The sequence below is a fragment of the Equus quagga genome, chromosome 4, assembly GCF_021613505.1.
Source record: "Equus quagga isolate Etosha38 chromosome 4, UCLA_HA_Equagga_1.0, whole genome shotgun sequence".
Taxonomy (NCBI): domain Eukaryota; kingdom Metazoa; phylum Chordata; class Mammalia; order Perissodactyla; family Equidae; genus Equus; species Equus quagga.
Genome location: NC_060270.1, coordinates 134479273 through 134500880, shown reverse-complemented (window position 1 = coordinate 134500880; position 21608 = coordinate 134479273). Strand labels below are relative to the sequence as shown.

At 34.7% G+C, this 21608-nt stretch overlaps 1 non-coding gene across 1 annotated transcript; it reads right to left on the bottom strand.

Annotated features, from left to right (window-relative positions):
* Nucleotides 1-1067: 1067 nt before the first annotated feature.
* Nucleotides 1068-1174, bottom strand: LOC124238769 (U6 spliceosomal RNA). The gene has a single exon (XR_006888375.1). It is a non-coding gene; the product is annotated as a U6 spliceosomal RNA (small nuclear RNA).
* Nucleotides 1175-21608: the final 20434 nt, after the last annotated feature.

Here is a 21608-nt window from a genome sequence, read left to right as displayed (position 1 = left end):
GCCATGGAATTCAAAGGAAACGGAATAAAATATTCAGAATGAGAAATCTTTCAGAGAGAAAAATTTCTCTTTTTACCTGAACATTTCCATTGCTCAGCTTTGCTTACATTAACATGAAGAACAAAAAACGATCCCTGTGACAACCTGAGTATCTGGATAATATGTTTATACACTTTTGATCAATCCTGTGTTTGTGGTGCTTCCTACAGCTAGAGGTGAATGAGAGTCTAGAGGGAAATAATGAATGGATTTAGCCCTCATTTGCCTTGACTCTACAGGCAATTTTTACATTTTCAGAGACTCAAGGGTGTTATTTGGAGAAATTGCTCAGGAATAAAGATATCCCACCAGGCAAAAGAGGATTTCATGTTTTTGAGAGTCCTCTTTCTTTGATTTCCAGTTTGCAGGTGGGATGGGGGGGCCAGTAAAGGGAGTTGAAAATGCCTAGGTGATATCTGTTACCAAGAGCAGCAAGCACCCCCTGCAAGCTCAGCGGTGACTGGACTCTCAAAGGAAACAGATTGCCCACATGTCCTTTTGTTCTTGTTATTGAAGTATTGGAGAGAAAAGCATTAAAGAGGAAATGCATCCTCCTCTGAAGGAATGGTTTTCATCAGATGCTTCTGTATTTCCTGGTGTACAGGCCTGGATGCTGCTTTCAGAAATCGGAGCTTGGAAACATGATTCTCTTTTGCTCTTGATTTAAAAAAAAATCATATGTATATTACGAATGATGTGACTAAGTAAACTGAGATCAGAGATAGGTGTGTGCATGGAGGCACAAGCGAGCTAGGTCTCCAGAACTGAAGGATGCTCATACCTCATTTGGAATTTTTATACACCCTGACATTCTTTCTTTCTTTGTTTTTGCAGTTTTATTGAGAAATAATTGACATACAACTGTATAAGTTTGAGGCATACAGCATGATGGTTTGATTTACAGATATTGTGAAATGATTACCACAATAGGTTTAGTTGACATCTGTCATCTCATATAGATACAATAAAAAGAAACGAAAATAAATTTCTCCTTGTGATGAGAACTCTTAGGATCTACTCTCTTAATTTAAAATATGGAAGGCTTCACGAACTTGCCTGTCCCCCTTGTGCAGGGGCCATGCTAACCTTCTCTGTATGGTTCCAGTTTTAGTATGTGTGCTGCCGAAGTGAGCACCCCCGACACTGTTGACAGGGCCTTTCGTGTGGACTGAAAGGGAAGAAAGGCAGGAAGTCTACTATCATAGAATTTTTTTTTTTTATTTCTTAGAAGCTACATCCTCCTATAAACTAAGAAGTTTTCCTTCCTAGTGTTGAAATTGATATCCGTATACCTACTTGCAGCTTTAAAACATTTAAGATTGCAAGAAAAATGCAAAACTTTCCTTTTTTGTTTTATTTTTTTTTCTTTAAAGATTGGCACCTGAGCTAAGAACTGTTGCCAATCTTCTTCTTCGTTTTTTTTTTCTTCCTTCTTTTTCTCCCCAAATCCCCCCAGTACATAGTTGTAGTATTCTAGATGTGGGTCTTTCTAGTTGTGGCACGTGGGACGCCGCCTCAGTGTGGCCTGATGAGTGGTGCCGTGTCCGCGCCCAGGGTTCAAACCAGCGAAGCCCTGGGCCACCACAGCAGAGCCGGCAAACTTAACCATTCAGCCACGGGGCCAGCCCTGCAAAACTTTCTTTATGGTTCTTTGCACACAAAATTACGACATTATTTCCCTCTTCTTGGCTACAGTAGTGCATTAATTTAGTCCTGTCTGTATACATCAGGCACATATATTGTGTAGTATTTCTTATGAACTATAAATTTCGCTAAAATGCACAAAGACATGAGTGTTCATTGTACAACTGGTTATTGTAGCAAAATATTAGGAACCATGTACATTTATTAAAAGAATTGGTTTTATAATTTTCATTATGGCTATAGAAAGCAACACTGTGTACTCAGTAAAATTACACATAGCAGAAGAAGTTTATATTTCTCTGAAGAAAATATGCTTAAAGTACATTGAGTTAAAAATCAGACTAAAAACAATATAATCCAATATCTTATAAATAATAATTATATATTCGTGTGTGTGTTCATACAGAAAAAGAACTGTGGTACTTTTTAATGCTTTTTTTCCCCAAAGGTCATGTGTTACATTTAATTGGAAGTGAAAGTTAAGATTAAAAAGATAAATTTAGATTTTTTTTTAGCCCAGACCTCCCCTTGAGCGCCAGATGAATATATGTCTGTTTTTGATATTTTCACTTGTATGTCTTCCTGTCATCTCAAAGTTCTCAGGTCCCAGCCTGCATACAGTATGCCTGCCCCCTCCAGTGCTTTTACCTTAGTAAACGACAGCTCAGCTCTTTCCAGATGAGTCAACTAGGGGTCAACTTTGACCTTTCACACCCACAGTCCACCTCTCCCCTTATCCAATATATGACCAAGTTCTATGTCCAACACAGATTCCCAAACAGATTGTCAATATGTCTGTCTCTCTCCATCTGAAATGGTATCACTTCAGTCCAGGCCCCTACCCTCTCTCGCCTGGCCCACGGCAGTGTCTTTGTGCCTCATGGTCTTCTCTCCCTTAGTAGTCAGGGGTAGACTCGTGACACATCAGTGGCTTCCCAGTGCTTCCAGGATAAGCTCAATATCCTGTCATGATCATCTGGTCTTGCCTTACCCCAGCCTCGTCCTGTACCCACTTCTCCTTTGCGTGGGATTTTCTGGCACCTCTCCCCTCCTCTCTCTCCTTAGGGCTGTTCTCATCGGCAGTGTCTTCCCTTGGGACCTCTGTATAGGCTTTGCTGTATTATTGGAATCCTTCTATCCACTTTTCCTGTTTAATTCTGACCCCTTTTTAGATATTAGTTTAAAACTTCTCTCTTTCTTTCTCACGGTATCGGTACTGGAAGTGTTCTGTGTTTATTATCTATCGCTCTCACTGGAATGAATGCTTTGTGACAGCGGGGACTCACTTGTTGTCACTGTTCTATCCCTAATGCTTAACATGATTCCTTGGCAGGTAGTAGAAGCTCAGTGCTAAGTATCTGTTGAACAAATTGCTACATGAATAAAGGTGTAATTGTGCCATTTCAATATTAAAATATTCAAAAACGGATTGTTGTTAGGCTATAATATAGTTGACTTTTCTAAATTTCTTTTTCCATTTTGGGCTAGATAAGTAGTTGGAAATACAGTAATAAATTCTTCACTTTTTTATTCTATAGAAAAGTGATAAAGTAATTTTATATTTAGATTCATAGCAAAAAAAGTTAATAGGAATTTTAATAAAAGTGCAATGTTCACAGCCCACAACCTTTGAAATATGAAGCATGCTGGGCTATGTGGTGTTTCCTTGTGATCCATGGGAACTTAAAGGTATTAAACTAACTGCAGGCAGACTCCCTATTATTCTCTTATGTAATAGGAACATATTGAGAATTACAAGTTAAAATGGAATGTAAGTTCTACAGAGCTCAGACAAAACCTATTCTCCAGTTCAGGAAAACTGAAATTAAAGTTTGATCATGGTATAGACATCAGTTGTGAGCGAATTATATTCATTATTTTTTAAAAAATGGGGTTATATATAATATATAATAGGTTAAATAATATTTGAATTATGTAAATGAATGTTGAGGTTGTAATGCCCCATTTGATAGCCAGAGAGAATACTAAGAACTTTACATAGAAATTCAACTGCCAAAGAATTTAAAGTTCATTCTTTTAAATTTGCAAGTTCCGTTGACATAGAGTTTACGTCTGTGTTTCACTGGATATTGCACCATTAAATTAGTTTTAACATTCTCTAAATTTCTATTAATAGACTTTTAGAATATGTGTGAATATATGTTACAGTTAAAGGTTATATCTAGATAATGTCTATCAATGTTAAGCAAATTATCGTGTAAGATAACATCTTTTTTTAAACTAAGTTTTCCTGTTGGGAACCTATTTGCACATCAGAGCATCATGGTATTTGGAGTAAAAAACTCATTAGCAATTATGTATGTTTATAAAAACATAGATATTATTTATCATTTTTCCATAGTTAATAAATAGATAACTAGTGAGGTCACAAATAATAGCATAAATGAGTGATATATTAACTATATGTAAATACATTAATTCAGACTATAAGTATGTGTACATTTCTGTGAATATTCTTATTTCATTCAATACCTTTGAATAGGATGGTATGTATATATGTATATATACATATAACCTTTTCAAAATTATGATTTTGCCAAATACACAACTTTAGATCATGCCATTTTATTATAGCATAATGTCAAAGCCATTTTCCCATGTAATTAAATGTTTTATCCTATATTTGTTTATTATTTATATCAACATTTTCCTTTGTAGGCCACTGAGGGTGAGTCCCATCTTTTTATTAAATGCTTCTGTAGTGAATATCCTTGGGACTTTCTGATCCTTTATCTAGAGCAATTGGTTTTTAAACTTTCGCATGCTTTAGAATCACCTGTTGGACTTGGTAAACCACAAATTGCTTATTCTCATCCCCAAAGCTTCTGACTCAGTAGGTTTGAGGTAGCCCCCCAGGAATTTGCATGTGCTGGTGTTTGTTGTCTGTGGGCTACACTTTGATAACAACCTATAGAGTACATTTTTAGAAGTAAGGTTATAGGGTTAATGAGTACAGACAGTCCCCAATTTATGATGGTTCGACTAATGAGTTTTTGAGTTTATGATGGTGCAAAAGCGATAGGCATTCAGTAGAAACTGTACTTCGAATTTTGATCTTTTCCCAGGCTAATCGATATGCAGTACCATACTCTCTTGTCACGCTGTGCAGGGCAGCTCCCAGTCAGCTACAGGATCACAAGGGTAAAATACTGATACACTTACAACTGTTCTGTACCCATACAAACATTCTGTTTTTCACTTTCAGTACAGTATTCACTAAATTACATGAGAGTCAACACTTTATTATAAAATAGACTTTGTGTTAGATGATTTTGCCCAACTGTAGGCTAATGGAAGTGTTCTGAGCATGTTTAAGGTAGGCTAGGCTAAGCTATGACGTTCAGCAGGTTATGTGTATTAAATGAATTTTCGGCTTCCTGTATTTTCAACTTACAATGAGTTTATTGGGGTGTAACCGTCATAAGTCAAGGAAGATCTGTATACATATTTTAAGGCTCTTGGTACATCTTGCCAAATTGTTTTCCAGAAAGATTGTATCAAATTGCATTCCTACCAGTAAGCCTCATCAACATGGAGTATTTTAATTTTAAATCTCTTGTCATTTTGAGATATAAAAAATGTTATTTCCATTGAAGCATTTTGATAATGATAAAATACTGGAAATATTTCCATCAAAAGGAAAGTAGATAAGTAAACACAAGTATAGCCATACAAAGAAACTTAATTTAGCAGTTTAAATGAATGAATTATATTTACATGTATCAACACGGAAAAATAGCAAACCATAAATTTAAATGAAAAAAATTTTAAAACATCCATCAATACTGATTGCTTATAAATATATGTAAGTAGTAAATATATAAACAACACAGGTATATGTAGTAAGGGTATGAAAAATATGTGTAGATATAACATACCAAATTCAGGATAGCTGTTACTTCTGGGTAGGGAGGAGAGGGGAATGAAATCAGTGAGGCGGCATTCAAGGGGCTTCTGGGACATCTGTGAATATCTCTAAAAAATAGTTAAAGCTAATATGTCAACATGTTAAAATTTATTAAAGCTGGGTGGGTATTTATTGCCTTATTCAGCATTAAAAAGAAAAAATGGGATCATACCGATTTTATTTGCATTTCTTTAACTAGTAGTGAGGCTGAATATCTTCCAAGACTATTGGCTACCTTTTCTCATCTTTCTTATTCCTCATATGCGCATGGATCTTGATAGTAAAAAACTGACTTGGAATCTTTAGTAATAGAACTTATTTGCATTTAATTGTTCTAAATGCTTTCAGTTGTAAACTTCATTGTTTACATCCATATTTTTTTGTTAGACCGTCTCTCAGTTGAAAAAGGCCAATGAAAACTAAAACGAAAAGTTTACTAAATTACTCTAAAATGCACTAACGATTAAGAACAATAAGCAATTTCATTTTGCTAATATCTTGAAATATTTGTCATTTTTCAAGAATATTAAATATAATCTCAAAACTTGATTCTTTTCAAGTTATTTTTGGTTTAAAACAAAAAATATACATAAAAATGGCCAAATCTTTTTCAATTACCTTTTGAAGTTTAACAGACACAATCTTTTAAAATAATTTTAAAGTGAATTGTTTTAAAATGGGATTCACTGCAAAAATACTTTTAAAATGAAGAAAGTATGAATCTTTCAGGTCATCTTCAAATGAGTGCTAACTTTCATACTTTTTCTGAAACAATTTAAACTTAAGATATTCTTATGGCCAAGATTATAGAATATTCTGAAAAAGTAAAGAGGTTTATAACAGGAAAATCGACTGTAATAACTATTTAACAATTCACAACACGTTAAAGGTAGGTATGGTTAAAGAAAAGTAAAATTTGTTGATTATGGATTTAGACAAACACGTGACCAAGTTAACTTGTTTCATTATTATGTGCTAGCTGACCTTAAAATTACTATTCTTTTGTAAAATAATATTCTTAGATGATCTATTATTTGGTCTTGACTTTGCTTGCATCTTAGACGCAATTGATCTGTTTACTAATTTTTTTGTAAACTTTTTACTTTGAAATCATTGTATATTCACAGGAATGTGCAAAGAAGTTTACAGTGAAATCCAGTGCACCCTTCACTCAGCCTCCCCCAATGTTAATATCTTGCATAGCTGTAGTACAATGTCAAACCCAGGAAATTAAGATTGATACAATCCAAAGTTTACTCAGATTTTGCCAGTTATACATGCAGTTGTGTGTGTGTGTGCATGTTGTACATTTATCTATGTGTGTATAGCTCTATGCAGTTCTATCACATGTAGCTTTGCATAACCACAATTAAAACACTTAACTGAACCATCACTACAGGGTTTCCTCATCCTACCCTTTTATAGCTACACTCATCTCTCCTCCCTTTTCCTTAACCCACAGTAATTTCTAATCTGTTCTCTGTCTACATTTGTTATTTCATGAATATTATGTAAATGGAATCGTACAGTATGCACCTTTATGACACTGGCTTCTTTAACTCCACATAATTTCTCTGAGCTTCTTCCAAGTTGTTGCATTTATCAATAGTTTGTTCCTTTTTATTGCTGATTGTTAATCCATGGTACAGCTATACCACAGTTTGTTTAACCGTCCACCATTGAAGGACATTTGGGTAGTTTCCAGTTTTCAGCTATTGTGTTTAAAGTTGCTGTGAACATTTGTGTACACATTTCTGCATAAAAATAAGTTTTTGTTTCTCTGGTATATATGCCCAAAAGTGTAATTTCTGGGTGATATGATAAGTTCCATTCTTAGTTTCAAAAGGAGCTGAAAAGTTATTTGCCAGAGTACCTGTACCATTTTACATCCCCATTAGCAACAGATGAGTAATGTAGTTCCTCCACACCCTAGCCAACATATGGTTTTATCACTATTTTTTATTTTAGCTGTTCTTATAGGTGTAAAGTGACATCTCATTGTAGTTTTAATTTGCATTTCTCTGATGACAAATAATGTTGAGTATCTTTTCATGTGCTTATATGCTACCTGTATATTCTCTTTGCTAAAATGTCTTGCATGTCTTTTATCCACTTTCTAATTGGATTTTTTATGTTTGTTTTTTAATGTTGAAGTTTGAGAGTTCTTTATATATTCTAGATACTAGATACTTTATATATTCTAGATACTTTATTGGATATTTGATTTGCAAATATTTTCTCCTGGCCTGAAATTTATTTTTCATCTTTTTAACAGGATCTTTTACAGAAGAAAAGGTTTTTAATTTTGGTGAGATCTAATTCATCGAGTTTTCCACTTTTGGATTGTGCTTTTGGTGTTAAGTCTAAGAACTCTTTGCTTAGCTCTAGGACCTGGATATTTTCTCCTACTTTTTTTTTAGATGTTTTGTAATTTTGTGTTTTACATTGGGTTACTATTTGTATAAGGTGTGAGATTTAGGTTAAGGTTCATATTTTTACTTGTATATGTCCAATTGCTCCAGCACCCTTTATTGCAGAGGCTATCCTCCCATTGTATTGCCTTCTCTCTTTTGCCAAAAATTATTTGGGTATATTTGTGGGGATCTATTTCTGGGTTTTTAATTCTGTTCCATTAATCTATGTGTTTATCCCTCCACCATTAGCACTCTGTCTTGATTACTAAAGTTAGAGAGTGTGTCTTAACGTTGGGAAGAAGAATTCCTCTCACTTTATTCTTTTTAAAATTGCTTTGGCTCTTCTTGGGCCTTTTAATTTCCATAAATATTTGAGAATAAGCTTGTCTATGTTTATAAAACACTTGCTGAGATTTAGATAGGAATTTCATTAAACCTATAGACCAATTTAGGGAGAATTGCCATCTTTATTATATTAAGTCTTTTATTCTATGAACATGCTGTTTCACTCCAAGTATTTAATTCTTCCTTTATTTCTTTCATTAACATTTCATACTTTTCATCATACAGATCCTACACGTTTTGTTAGATTTATACCTAAGTTATTTTGGTGTGTGTGTGAGGAAGATTGACCCTGAGCTAACATCTGTTGCGAATCTTCCTCTTTTTGCTTGAGGAAGCTTGTCACTGAGCTAATATCTGTGCCAATCTTCCTCTATTTTATGTGGGATGCTGCCACAGTGTGGCTTGATGAATGATGCTTGGTCCACACCTGGGATCTGAACCTGTGAACCCCTGGCCACTGAAGTACGTGAACTTAATCACTACGCCACTGGGCCAGACACTAAGTGTTTTTTTTTTGTTTTTTTGAGCAATTGCAAATGGTATTGCATTATTTTGGTTTCTATTTGCTTGTTGACTGTGTATAGAAATGCAGTTGATTTTTGTATATTGGTTTTGTATTCTGTGATGTTTCTAAACTGAGTTATTACTTCTAGGAGGTTTTTTTTTCTGGTAAGTTCTTGGTATTTTTATGTAGACAATCATGCTACCTGAAAATATAATTTTATTTTTTCTTTTCCGTTCTATACACGAAATGTTATTTCTTTTTCGGGAAGTTTTATGGCAACGGTTAGAACTTGCAATGCTTTGTTGAATAAGAATGGTGAGAGTGAGCATCCTTGCCTTGTTCCCAGTATTAGGGGGAGAGCATTGAGTCTCACCGGTAAGTATGATGGGAGCTGTAGGTTTTCTTATAAATATTTTTTATGAAGTTCAGGAAGTTCTCTTTTATTCCTAGGGTACTGACAGTTTTTATCGTGAACATGTGTTGAATTTTGTCAAATGCTTTATCTGCATCAGTTGATTTGATCATACGATTTTTTTTCTTTAGCCTGTTAATATGATCTATTGCATTGATTTACTTTCAAATCTTTAACCAGGCTTTAATAACTGAAGTAAGCTCCACTTGGTAATGGTGTATAATTCTTTTTATACATTGTTGGATTCCATTTGCTAATATTTTGTTAAGGATTTTTGTGTCTAAATTTATGAGAGATATTGCTGTGTCATTTTCTTTTTTTGTGTTGTCTTCAACTGGTTTTGGTATCAGGGTAATACTGGCTTCATGAAATGAGTTTGGAAGTGTTTCTTCCTATTCTTCCTATTCCTAACCTCTGGAAGAGGTTGTGTAAAATTGGTGTTAATTCTTCTTTGAATATTTGATAAAAATCTCCAGTGAAATCTGAGCCTAAAGATATATATATATATATATATTTTTGTTTTTTTGGTGAGCTTTTTAATTAAGGGTTTAATTTATTTAATAGTTATGGAGCTATTTAGATTATCCATTTCATCTTGGCTGAGATATGATAGTTTGTGGTTTTTGAGGAACTGTCCATCTCTTTTAAGTTGCTGAATTTATGATAGTCAAGTTGTAGTATTCTCTTACCTTTAGTATCTGCAGGATCTCTTCTGATATCCCCTATTTCACTTAATATTGGTGATTTGTGTCGTCTCTCTTTTTGTTAATCTTGCCTAGAGGATTGTCAATTTTATTGATTATTTTCGAAAAACCAGGTTTCATTTCATTAATTTTCTCTATTATTTTCCTGTTTTCAATTTTGTTGATTTCTGTTCTTATGTTTATTGTTTATTTTCTTCTACTTTCTTTGAATTTATTTTGCTCTTCTTTTTCTTGTTTCTTCAGATAGAAAAATTGTTGATTTAAAACCTTTTCCTTGTCTCTAATGTAAACATTTAGTGCTATAAACTTCCCTCTAAGGACTGTTTTAGTGTATTCTAAAATTTAGATGTTGTATTTTCACTTTCATTTAATTCTGTAGATTTTTTATGGAGATTTCCTCTTTGATCAATAGATTACTTAAGCATACATTTTTACTTAGCAAGTGTTTGAAGATTTTCCTGTTATCTTTCTGTTATTAAGCTCTGGTTTGAATCCATTGTAGTCAGAGAACATACTCTGTGTGATTTCATATCTTTACATTTGTTAACATTTGTTTTTGACCCAGGATATGATCTATCTTGGTGAATGTTTAATGGGCACTTAAAAATAATGTGTATGTTGCTGTTATTAGTTGGAGAGGTCCGTGTATGTCAGTTATATCCTGTTGCTTGATGTTGTTCAGTTCCTCTATATTCTTGCTGATTTTCTGTCTAGTAGCCCTATCAATTACTAGTAACCACGTGATATTCACTAACTTTCAAAGTAAGGTTATAATTCTGACTTTCCTATGATATGATAAATCATCAATGAAAATGGTTTTAAAAACTCCTGCAATTAAAAAGTTTATACAAAACATTTATGTTAAACATTGAAGCTCATCTGCAAATCATTTAACTTTTGGGGGAGGGAAAAAAAGTCCTTCCATTTTTGTAGCTCTTTATCTCTTCTGGAAGCTTGCAAAAGTAAAGTGCTGTTGGAGGCCTCTAAGCTGAATTTTTCGTTCAAAGTCATCTATAAATTCATTAAAATATAAAATGAAGGCAGAAAATATGAGTAAAAACATAAATGTTAATTTTAGCTATAGGTTAATTATAATACTATTTTGTAGCAAGTAGAATAGCTCCAAATGCCTACAGGCCCAGGCTCACTTCATTTCTTGAAATAAGAAGAGGCAGGAAGCATTCCCAGTTCCATTTCATGGATAGAAAGAGTTAGATCCATAGGATTTAAGTCAGTGAGCTATTGTTACAATTCAAGAGGAATTGGTAGTTTTCACACTTGCAGTGCCTCTCACAATTCATTTTTACAAACTAATGGTAGATAACAAACATGAAGAAAATAAGAAATGTAGAATAGTGTATAGAAAATGAAACACTGAATTCTTCAATCCAGTATTCTAGCCACTCAATCCTGCTCCACTCCTATTATTCCAGTTTAATTCTTTGCAGTATTGTGACCTCATACAAAACTGTAAGAGAACTTTTATCTATTCTTAAAATGAGGAGACTTAGGAATTGCCACTACATGGAATACTAGATTGTTGATTTCCTTGTACTGTATTTTTAAGCAAAATATTTTTCCAACTTAAAAGCAAAGCAAAAGAACAACAAAGGCTAAGAAAGGAAGCCAAATAAAAAAGCAGTTACCATGGCATCTTCAACACTAGGCTTGAAAAAGAGAGGGGATTTTCAATTCTGTTGAAAGAAAAGGAAAAAAACATGATAGACCGTCCGTTGCTGTACACATTACTTTATAAATCTGCCATTAGAACTGTAAACACAGGTTTAACAGTGGATTTTGTACTTTTACAACTGCTCTTTGATAATGTAAGAGAAAAATTAATCCTTTATAGCTCTTTATTATCTGGTTATAGCTTATTAAAGATATCAACTCAAGCTATTTTAATGCCTATATATTAAGTTGTCCTTGAAAAAAATGTGGCGTTTATTTAAAATAAACCTATTCAAAAATACTTTTATAAGACAAATGATGCAGTTCATAATTAACCAAATATTAGTTCTTCAGGACATATAAGCAACCAACTTTTTTAGGGATTTAGGTATACATTTTTTTAATAGAGATGAAGATGAAAATAAATCTATATTACCAGCTTTATGAGCTCAGGAATCTGGCTGAAGATTACAAGTGAGTAAATCCTTTATATTATCAGCATTCTTGGTTAACATTTCAACTCAATATATGAGATTAGCCTTTGGATAACATCTATTATAAGTTGATAATTAGAAGTATACTAATTAATAATGATTGAATTCTGCTTCTTCTGGTAAATGAGTCATGCCTAATGTTATTCGAGTTTATTATAGTTAATATTTTGAAAGCTCACCACTCTACAACTCTGCAACCTTGGCAGAAAGTCAAGTATGAGACGCCAAGAGTGAGGGGGTATGGAACCTTGTCATCAGACTGCTGATGATGGCATAGTTTATGCTTAGTTCTGGTTCCAAGTGTTTGGGTTGCAATGTCTTCTGAATACCATGATCAGAAGAGGCTGCAGGAAGAATCAACTGTGAAGTGTATAGTTTTCAAGACATTCTTAGCTATGGTAGAAGAGAGGGTTCAGTTTCTGATAAATCCTCAATTAAAGAAATAGTCTCAAGATAAATCAACATTAAAAAATAATCTTAAGATAACTCAATTGTATCACAGAGGGGAAAAAACTCCTCAGGTTTTCAGCATCATAACTGACAATTTGTTCTTGTCTTTCTAGCGAAAAGTTTGAGGTGCCACAGAGTGAACCCGTTGTCTTTTATCTTTTGTTTCGGTGATGAGCACTCTGTCTACTGTCTGCTTTCTGTTTCTCTGCTTTTCTCTCCCTGTTTTCTTGTCTCCTCTCCTCTCCTCCCTCTGTCATTCTCTTTCCAACAAAACAAAGGCTCATGGTGTTTCATGGGTGGTGGGATGGGAAGAAGGAAGGAATAAAATGGATTGGATTCCTCTTACGTGCTAGTTGCTGTGAGCTTTGATTGTCTCCTTCCAGCAAGTACACATATTCCCTTTTTATAGATAGGAAACTGAGACTAAGAGAGGTTTGTTGAGAAGGGGTGCAAATGGAACTTACTTCCCTTCCTTCTGTTGCCCAGACTTGGAGGTGACCATAGACAAAGTACATCATCTTAGTTGTAAGCCAGTTCTGTCAAGATATAACTGATTTAGCTTGGGGAAAGCTTTAGAGCTCCATTTTCTGTAAAAAATGGTGTTCAAAACACACAATATTATGTTGTTTTCTGCAACACAGATGCTAAAAGGTGTGAAGAGTTCTTGTTTTCCCTAAAGGATCACAAAGTCAAACTCTATATGATGTTGACTTTGTAGGTACAGCTGTGGTTTCCCCGAGCAACACAGCCTGCCAATGGAGGGTGATATCTCTGTAGGGGAGAAAAATGCCATCTTTCCGTATTTTCCCATTCATACAAGGCCCTGAATTGAGGAACAGACTATGTTCTATGAGTTCTTTTGCAAATAAATTGCTTGGTACGTGGAATTTTTTTCTGTATTTAAACAACTTGAAAAGCGTTGATTTGGCTTCACATATAAGCCAGCACCCTAGATAAGCCAGAAAGTAGCAGGACCACAGAACCAACAGTGTTCTTTGGAGGATAAGCTGATTTGAACGCAGTTTCTAGTAGAAAGTACATGTGTTTTAGTTTGAGAACAAAGGGAAAATGCTTTGCTTACATTCCATTCTTAGCTCCATATTTCTTTTAACAACTCTCAGAATAGACCACAAATGTAACAGCATAAAAGCAATGCACCATTTTTTAAAATTGTCTCCCTTTATGGGAAAAGAACATTCTTCCCAGGTCTAGACTGTGTTTTTCCAAGCTATGTCTTAGAATGGTCATTGTGAGCTAGAGCACTGCTGCTTTATTGACTAGAAGAGAGAACTCAAAATTGTGGGGGCATCAGTGCTCTAGAAAGGTTGCTGGAGTCACATGGCTAGTACGTGCAGGCTTTTTTATCCAGGAGGTCAGGACATCACTTTTTTGTTACAAAATATTTGGAATTCTCTACAATTAAGGCCAATAAATCAAGCCGAGGGATTTGGTATCTTGGTTGAAGAAACTGGGGTAATCAACCAGAGGGGAGCATCACTGGGGATAAGTAGATGGGGACCTTGACTATTTGAAGTACTTAAAAGGAGTATGCTTGTTCTCTGGAACCCTAATGGGTTAGATCATGAACAATAGGTAGAAACTATAGAGAAACAGATTTTATTTAATGTAAAGAAAACTTTTATAATGTGAATTCTACTTTCAAAAATATATATATTTTTTGTGACACAATTCCCATCTAGTAGAGTACACAAATCTTAGATATACAGTTCAGGGAATTCTTACATACATGAGCATCTGTGAAGCCACCACCCAGATAAGGTTTCAGACCATTTCCAACACTCCTGAAGACTCCCTGTGTCCCTCCCTAATCAATACCCTTACCCAAAGGTAGCCACTATTCTGACTTCTTCACCATGGATTACCTCTGCCTTTTTCTTAAACTTCATATAAATGGAATTGTGTAATATGTAACATTTGTCTCGTGCACTTTTGCTTGTTATCTCAGATTTAGCCTTGCTGTTGTATAGTTTGTTTATATTCATTGCTGTGCAGTATTTCATTCATTCTTCCATATGTATTTAGGTGAACTGAGCTGTAATTTTAGTATCCATTCAGTTACGTGAAAAATATTTATTGAACCTCTACTGGCTGCTAGGTCTTGTTCTAAGTTCTGGTGTTCTAGCAGTGAACAAGCTGACTTGCTCACAGGCTTCCTGAGCCATTGGTGATGCTACTTCTATGCAGAGTCAGTTCTGCTCTGTTCAGGAGCCTCAGTTGGTGAGGCCCAGTTCATGAGGCAGTTCTGGCCTAGGCTGGTGAGGCTTGGACTCACCTGTTAGTCAGGTCTTGCCTAAGCCTAAGCCTAAATCTACAGTGTTCTCTATGGGTAAACTTTTCCTCACTCCCTGCAGCAGTGGCCCAGACCCTGTTTCTAATCTGCTGCCATCGTTAACTGGCCCCTGCTGAGACATGGTGTTTGAACTCCATCCATTTGGTTAGACCCTTGGTACTCTGCCTCTTCTGTTTTCAGTCCCTCTAATATCTTCTCAGGGAACAACTTTGCGTCTCTGTCTTAACTGTGGAATCAGGCCCTGACCATGACAAAGATGCCTTGCTGGATATCAAATAGGGCATGCTGGTCCTACTTCAGCTACTGGACACCACACTCTGAATTAGACTTTTGTGACTATCACTGGCAGGCCAGAGCATGGAAAAGGAGGGGCACCCGTGAGTGTGGCAGATAGGACGGCTGACTGCCAACTCAGAGATGTAAGTTATAATTGGGTCAGATTTCCTCATTTCTCTTCCATTTTCTCCCTTTTCTCACTTCCCTTGTCCATTGAATTCCCAGCGCTCCTGAAGATCAAGCTCCCATGTAAGTTATGACCATCCAAAGAGGAATTTAACTACCTTGGGAAAATATTTTTCTACACTAGAGGTGTTTGGGCACAGATCAGATATTTCCCTGGAATGATTGCTATAAAAGAAATCAGTTGTGTGATTTACCCCAAGAATACCAAGTTTAGAGTGCTCACTGAATGACTTTATAGCTCTGATTCTCCAGAAACTACTTACATTTCCAGAAGATGTTTTCATCTGTAAAATGAGAGTATTAATAACTCTCTAGGTATTATATGCCATATAAATAGATTGAGATTTGTGGGAACCTGTTATAAAATTAATCATCATTATCTCTTTTCCCTTATTTCCTTTGATTACATTCTGCCAGGTGGTCAGAATCAAGGTATATCGTGATTGCAGACAAGAGGAGAAATAGATTTGAGTGTAATCCCCTTACAAAGATTTCTCTGCTGCTGTTTGCAACATAGAGCTTTACACTTCTATTATTTGATGTGTTTCACCCTTCAGAAAACACATCTTAGCTCTTAAGAGCCTACGGTCTGTTAGAGAACTTTCTGATCCTGGAAGAACAAGCTAATTCACTTGGGAACTTCCAGTGTTCTTCTCTGATGGTAGCGTCCAATTCTGTAGGAGGATGTGGAGTCCATGCAGAGGGTCTAGATTATCCACACATTTGAGGTAGTCTCTTTGAGGATATTGAATTTGTCTTTGGCATCTTTGCCTCCATGATCATAACGTCTTACATTTGGATATCTGGGAGCATGTTAGCCCTATAAACTCAACTTGGAGAGACAGGCAGGATCTAGCCTTTGTGTTTATAGGAAAAGTAAAGCAAGAGACTGACTGAATCAGCTCAGGCGAGGGGCTACAAATATTTAGGGAAGTGGTGGAAAGGGTGAACTAGGCCGTAGGTGGAATATGAGGAAAATTAAAGCAGCATTTCATAAGAACACTAGTTTCATAGCATATTCATGCTGTGTTTTAGAGAACCTAAGATATCATCAATTGTAAGATGCACCATTACTTCATATGCCTCTAAGTAAAAAAAAAAAAGAAAAATGCTGGCAATTAAACTATGATGCAACACCCTAACAACAACAGTCCTGTGGAACCAGATCCTCAGTTCTTGAAATTTCTTTGATCTATTTTGAGAGATTTAGCAATTTCTCCAGTTTTCACTTAAATTTCTTGATGTGTCATAGGCAATATTCTATCTATTTCTTGGTAACAAAACATAACTCATCTAAGTGTAGATAGTTCCTTTCTATGCTCCCATAAAGCAACTGGTTGATATTTTATAGGAAAACTAAGCAATTGTGGTTCTTTCCAATGACAAATATTTGTTTCACTAAATTCAATTTTTACCCCACTACTCTATCCATGTCTTTCTGCTTGTAAAATAAGTTTTTTGTTTCAATGCTGAATTAAAGTGTCATATTTTTGAAGACATTTTAAATGGCAATTAAAATTGACATGTGTAGTACCCAAAAATCACATCACTCGGTTGCTATGATGAAAATGTGAGCAGCTATGACCATGTTTGTTTATGCACAGGAAATGACCATCACCTACTGCCTTGTGACGGTTACCAACCAGCAGTGATTTTAAGATGCCATTGGTTATTAGCTCCAGCCTTCTATCAAACTTGTTAAAATGGGATAAACACATGTGTCTTAGACATGATGAAATAAGGTAACTGTTTTGATGAAATAGGCTCTGTAGTCCAAGAAGTTTGGAAACTTTGGATTCACCACAGTTGTGCAAGTTTCTTTTACAGTTTGACTTCACATAGACTTTAATATGCTAATAAGGATTATGACTCTTCCAAGGGAACAGTGTTTGGCAAAATTAATTGCCCATAAATATTCTTTTAAATCTTGTCTTTTTGGACCACTGACTTGAAGAAAACACGTTATAAAGTGCGAGTGTGTAGAGACTAAAATAAGAATGGAAAGAATGTCAAGGGAGGAATTTTTATAATGAGATGTTGCCAAGAAGTCAAGGAGAATAAAGACCTAAAAAAAGGCCATTGGATTTGTTAGGAAATCGTTGTTGGGTTTTTGAGGATATGGTTGAAACAAGACAGTGTGGATTAAAAGACAGATCACATGGGGCTAAAGGAAGAGGTGAAGTAGCATTGATTAATATAAACCGTATTTCTGAGAAGTTTTGGCAATGAGAAATGGAGAACTGTGGCTCAAGTTCCCAGTGTCTAACAGGCTTTCACACAGGGTGCTCTACTGGACTGAGGTGAATATTTCTGTCCTCTCTGCTGGGTTCTCTGAATTTTAGACAAAGAACATGAAAAGCTATTATCTCAGATCTGTGCTGCTCTTAGAAATAGCCCTCCTATTTCTGCTCTGACTCAAATGTGTTGCATATAGCAACTGCATCATGCAGGATCCTATGTATCCCGCTTCCTTCTTGAAGGTTGTTACTGAGCAATATGTTATTGAAGAGCTGCAGAAAGAAAGCACCTAATTTATCAATGTCATGGGCAGGGTGGAGCTGTGGGAGGTAATGAGTCCAAGAAGACCCGGATTGCCTAGAAGACCAGTGTCCACAGAGTGGAGTCCTGAATTTCTAATTTTGGTGTGGTGGCAGTAATACAAATCCTAGAACTACTAATTGAGCTACCAATAGCTTTGATCCATGAAAGTTAAGATGAAGACTAGGTCGATAGACAGAAATGCTGAGTGTTAATGAATACTTACCATTTTGTTGAGAATTTAAAACATAGATATTATTATAGGTCAGAAATTAAAACATACACAGAGTAAGTTAATAATAAAAATTCTGTTTTCTTTCTTTTGTTTTTTCAGTTCAGCCTCACTAATCACAGTAGAATTCCACCCCTCCCCCCATATTTGACAACAGGTTAGCCTTAGTTTTTAGAAGCATTGTACTAACAATGAATAGCAAATAGGATTTTCAGAGGAAATTTGGGTGGTAAAATCAGGTATTGTTAGCTAAATCTTCTGAAACTCAGAAGGCATCAGGATATAATCTTTCTTAAAAAAGCAGTAGGTAAATTAGCAGGACATTGAGGAAGGATGAAGACGGGGGTGGGGGGCACTGTGAGCCTAAGGAAAATGAAAGTTGTCTTCAGGAATCCAACCTGGAGAATCAAAAAAGAATGAACAAAATACTAGCTGAGAAGCAGTAAGGGCCCAGATGAAATTTGGTAGCATGAATACTACAGAGACTTAAGAAGAAAGCCATGTGCATAAAAAAATATGACTTTATCATCAACTGTACTCGATGTCATATGTGCACAAATTCATGTCAAGTCATCAAAAATTTTATTCTTAAGCATGTATATGCAGCAATGTATAGAATGAGTTAAAAATTTCTCATTAGTTATTGTCTACAGAATACCAATCTAAAATATTATTACATTGTCCTAGACAGATATATTGACTACATGTTAAACATATAATAAGTAACACTAAATATTCCTTCTCCCATGGAATGAGGTTAATTGGTGTAAGCCAGTAAGGTTACTCTAAGAAAATAGCTGTGAGTTGTAAAATTGGTCCTATTTGGCTGAATGGAGTAGGCTACTGAGGTTATTTGGATAATTTGATTAGAGAACTTTAGCTGCTAATAGCTCTGATCTATGAAAGACAGTTAAGGTGAAGAGTAAGTAGATAGCCAGAATTCTTAATGTTAATAAATACTTACCATTTTGTTGAGGATTTGAAAACAGACATCATTATTATAGGTCAGAAATTAAAACATACACAGAATGAGTTAATAATAAAATCCATACAAGTTTTTAAATACCTAAAGTTATTTCAAACATTTTTGATGAAATTCTTTTTGAAACAGGTTACATATTTCTGTGCTTCTGAAAACAAAGAAGACTGAGTATAACTTAGCATTTCTTGATGACTCTGAGTCACTGTATGAACTCTCTTGCCCTCAGCCAGTGGGTCTGTGCTAAGGTCTACATCGGGGGATGTTTACTCCAATACTAAATGCATTAAATGACCTCAGTCACCTCTAGGCCAGCCCTGATACTCTCTTGGCACTTCTAATTTGCCTCATCTAATCTGCGACTCACTAGGAAATAAGATTACTACCTAGTTAGAATTTTAACTAAAATAATAGTAAATATGCTCTGAGTGAGGATCTGAGGTCTTTGCATGAAGTATGTGCATTTGACTAGATGAGATTAGGTAAAATCTATTCTGGTTGTGTGTATGACTTTTCTTTCTTATTTTCTGGTTCATTGCCATAAACTGGATAAATGAGTTTTGTATATGAGAAATGCTAATTTACTGATAATTTGCACCTGCAGTGTGTGTGCTTGGTTAGTAGGCACACTCTCCAATCCCTGAAAAAAGCCTTTAATGGTATGGTGAAGGAAGAGGGCATTGTGAGATTTGCAGTGAGGAGAATTATCACAAGTTTTCTAATTAATTGAGAAATTCAAGGAAAAAGAGCTGCAGTATATATTTATTTTGGACAAAACTATCATCAGTGTTCATATCTTGTGTTTGCATTTTGTATATACATCCTTTGTAATTCAAATATTCTTATCGTTGAGTTTGAGCTGGCCAGCTAACCTTTTTGTATATTAATATTGACTGGTTATTGGGTAATAGCCTACATTGCATATCTCCTGCCATAAAATGATGAAGAGTGATCATGAAAAGTGCTTTGGTTTCGAGACTGGGGAATCAAAGAAATATCATTTCAATTTTCCCACAGGGAGATCTCTGTTGGTATTTTAATTTGTGTATGAACTAAATGTACAAAAGGAGAAGGAAAATAAGGTGATAAAAGTCTTAGAGAGGTTATTAATATTTAACATGAAGAAATATTTCACCAATGATTCTTTCTAACATTATGAGATATCAGGGAATAAACAATCCTTGCATACAATATTAAAATTTATATTCATATATATGTATATAAATTAAAATATTTAAGTAACATTTAATGGAAATAATATTTTTGATCCAATTATTAAACTTCAAGAGATTTACCTTAGGAAATAGTGAATGAAGACAAAGAATTAAGTTTAGGGATTTCAACACAGCATAATTTACAATACTAAAAAATGGAAATTAAAAAATAATAAAGAATAAATGAAAAACACATCTGTGACATATTTTTCATTGGAAAAATATCTAATGATGAGAGAAGAATGCTAAGAATTAATTTAATGTGACAATAACTAGACATAAAATGATATATATAGCATGACCTCAATTTTGTAAAACTTAACTTTAAAATAAATAAACATAAATACATGTGAAAATGAAGCAAATGTCAACAGATGCCTCTGAGTGGTAGAAATCTGAGTGGTTTTTATTATGTTTTTGTACTTCTCTGTTTTTTATACTGTATCTGCATTATTGTTATTGCTGAAATGTTTTCTCCTAAAAATATTTCTAAAAGCAGAAGAAAAGTTTATGCAAATATTAAAATGTAACATCTGAGAGATTTTGAAAAAGGATTTCACTAGAACTAAACTATGAATAATAAAAAATTTGACGACTTGAATTTAACATTGGTTTGATCAAAGAATACATATACTGAACAAAACTTATATGGAGAGCCATTGAAAGAACACTACCCTTTGAATGTAGCAGGTGTGATCCCAATCTCTGCTCTTCAAGTTCTTTCACTAGAACAAATTTATTTTCAGAGAAGTGAATTTCAACTAAAACTAAGTAAAGCAAAAATAAGATTAAAAAAAATTAAACTGAGCCATCATGAAAAGTTCAGCATGCAATTAAAAATTTGTCATATACCTCATTAATATTCTCACAGCAAAAATTAGAATGCACTGAAAATCTGAAACACTGTGCCAGGGAGTCAGTTGTTGTATACTCCACCACAGTCTCGGTGTCACTGCAAGAATATACCACTTCTGAAAATAGTCCCCAAGATGTTTACCTTCTGTGTTTCTGCTTCACCTGCCCTAGCAACGTGGAGTCTCTCCTTTTTCTTTCATTGTGGTTGTGAGAAAAGAATTAGCACTCATTATGGCAAATATTCTAATTGTTTAAATTCTAAGTAAATGCTATGTTTTTGGGACTTGGTAATGTGTCCTTCAATAAATTAAGTAATAATATATTATGATAATGCAAAATATTTTTGATTTGTCATTTAACGTGCAGAATGGTTAATTGAAGTGGTTAAAACGTTGTAGAGGCTCAAAGTTA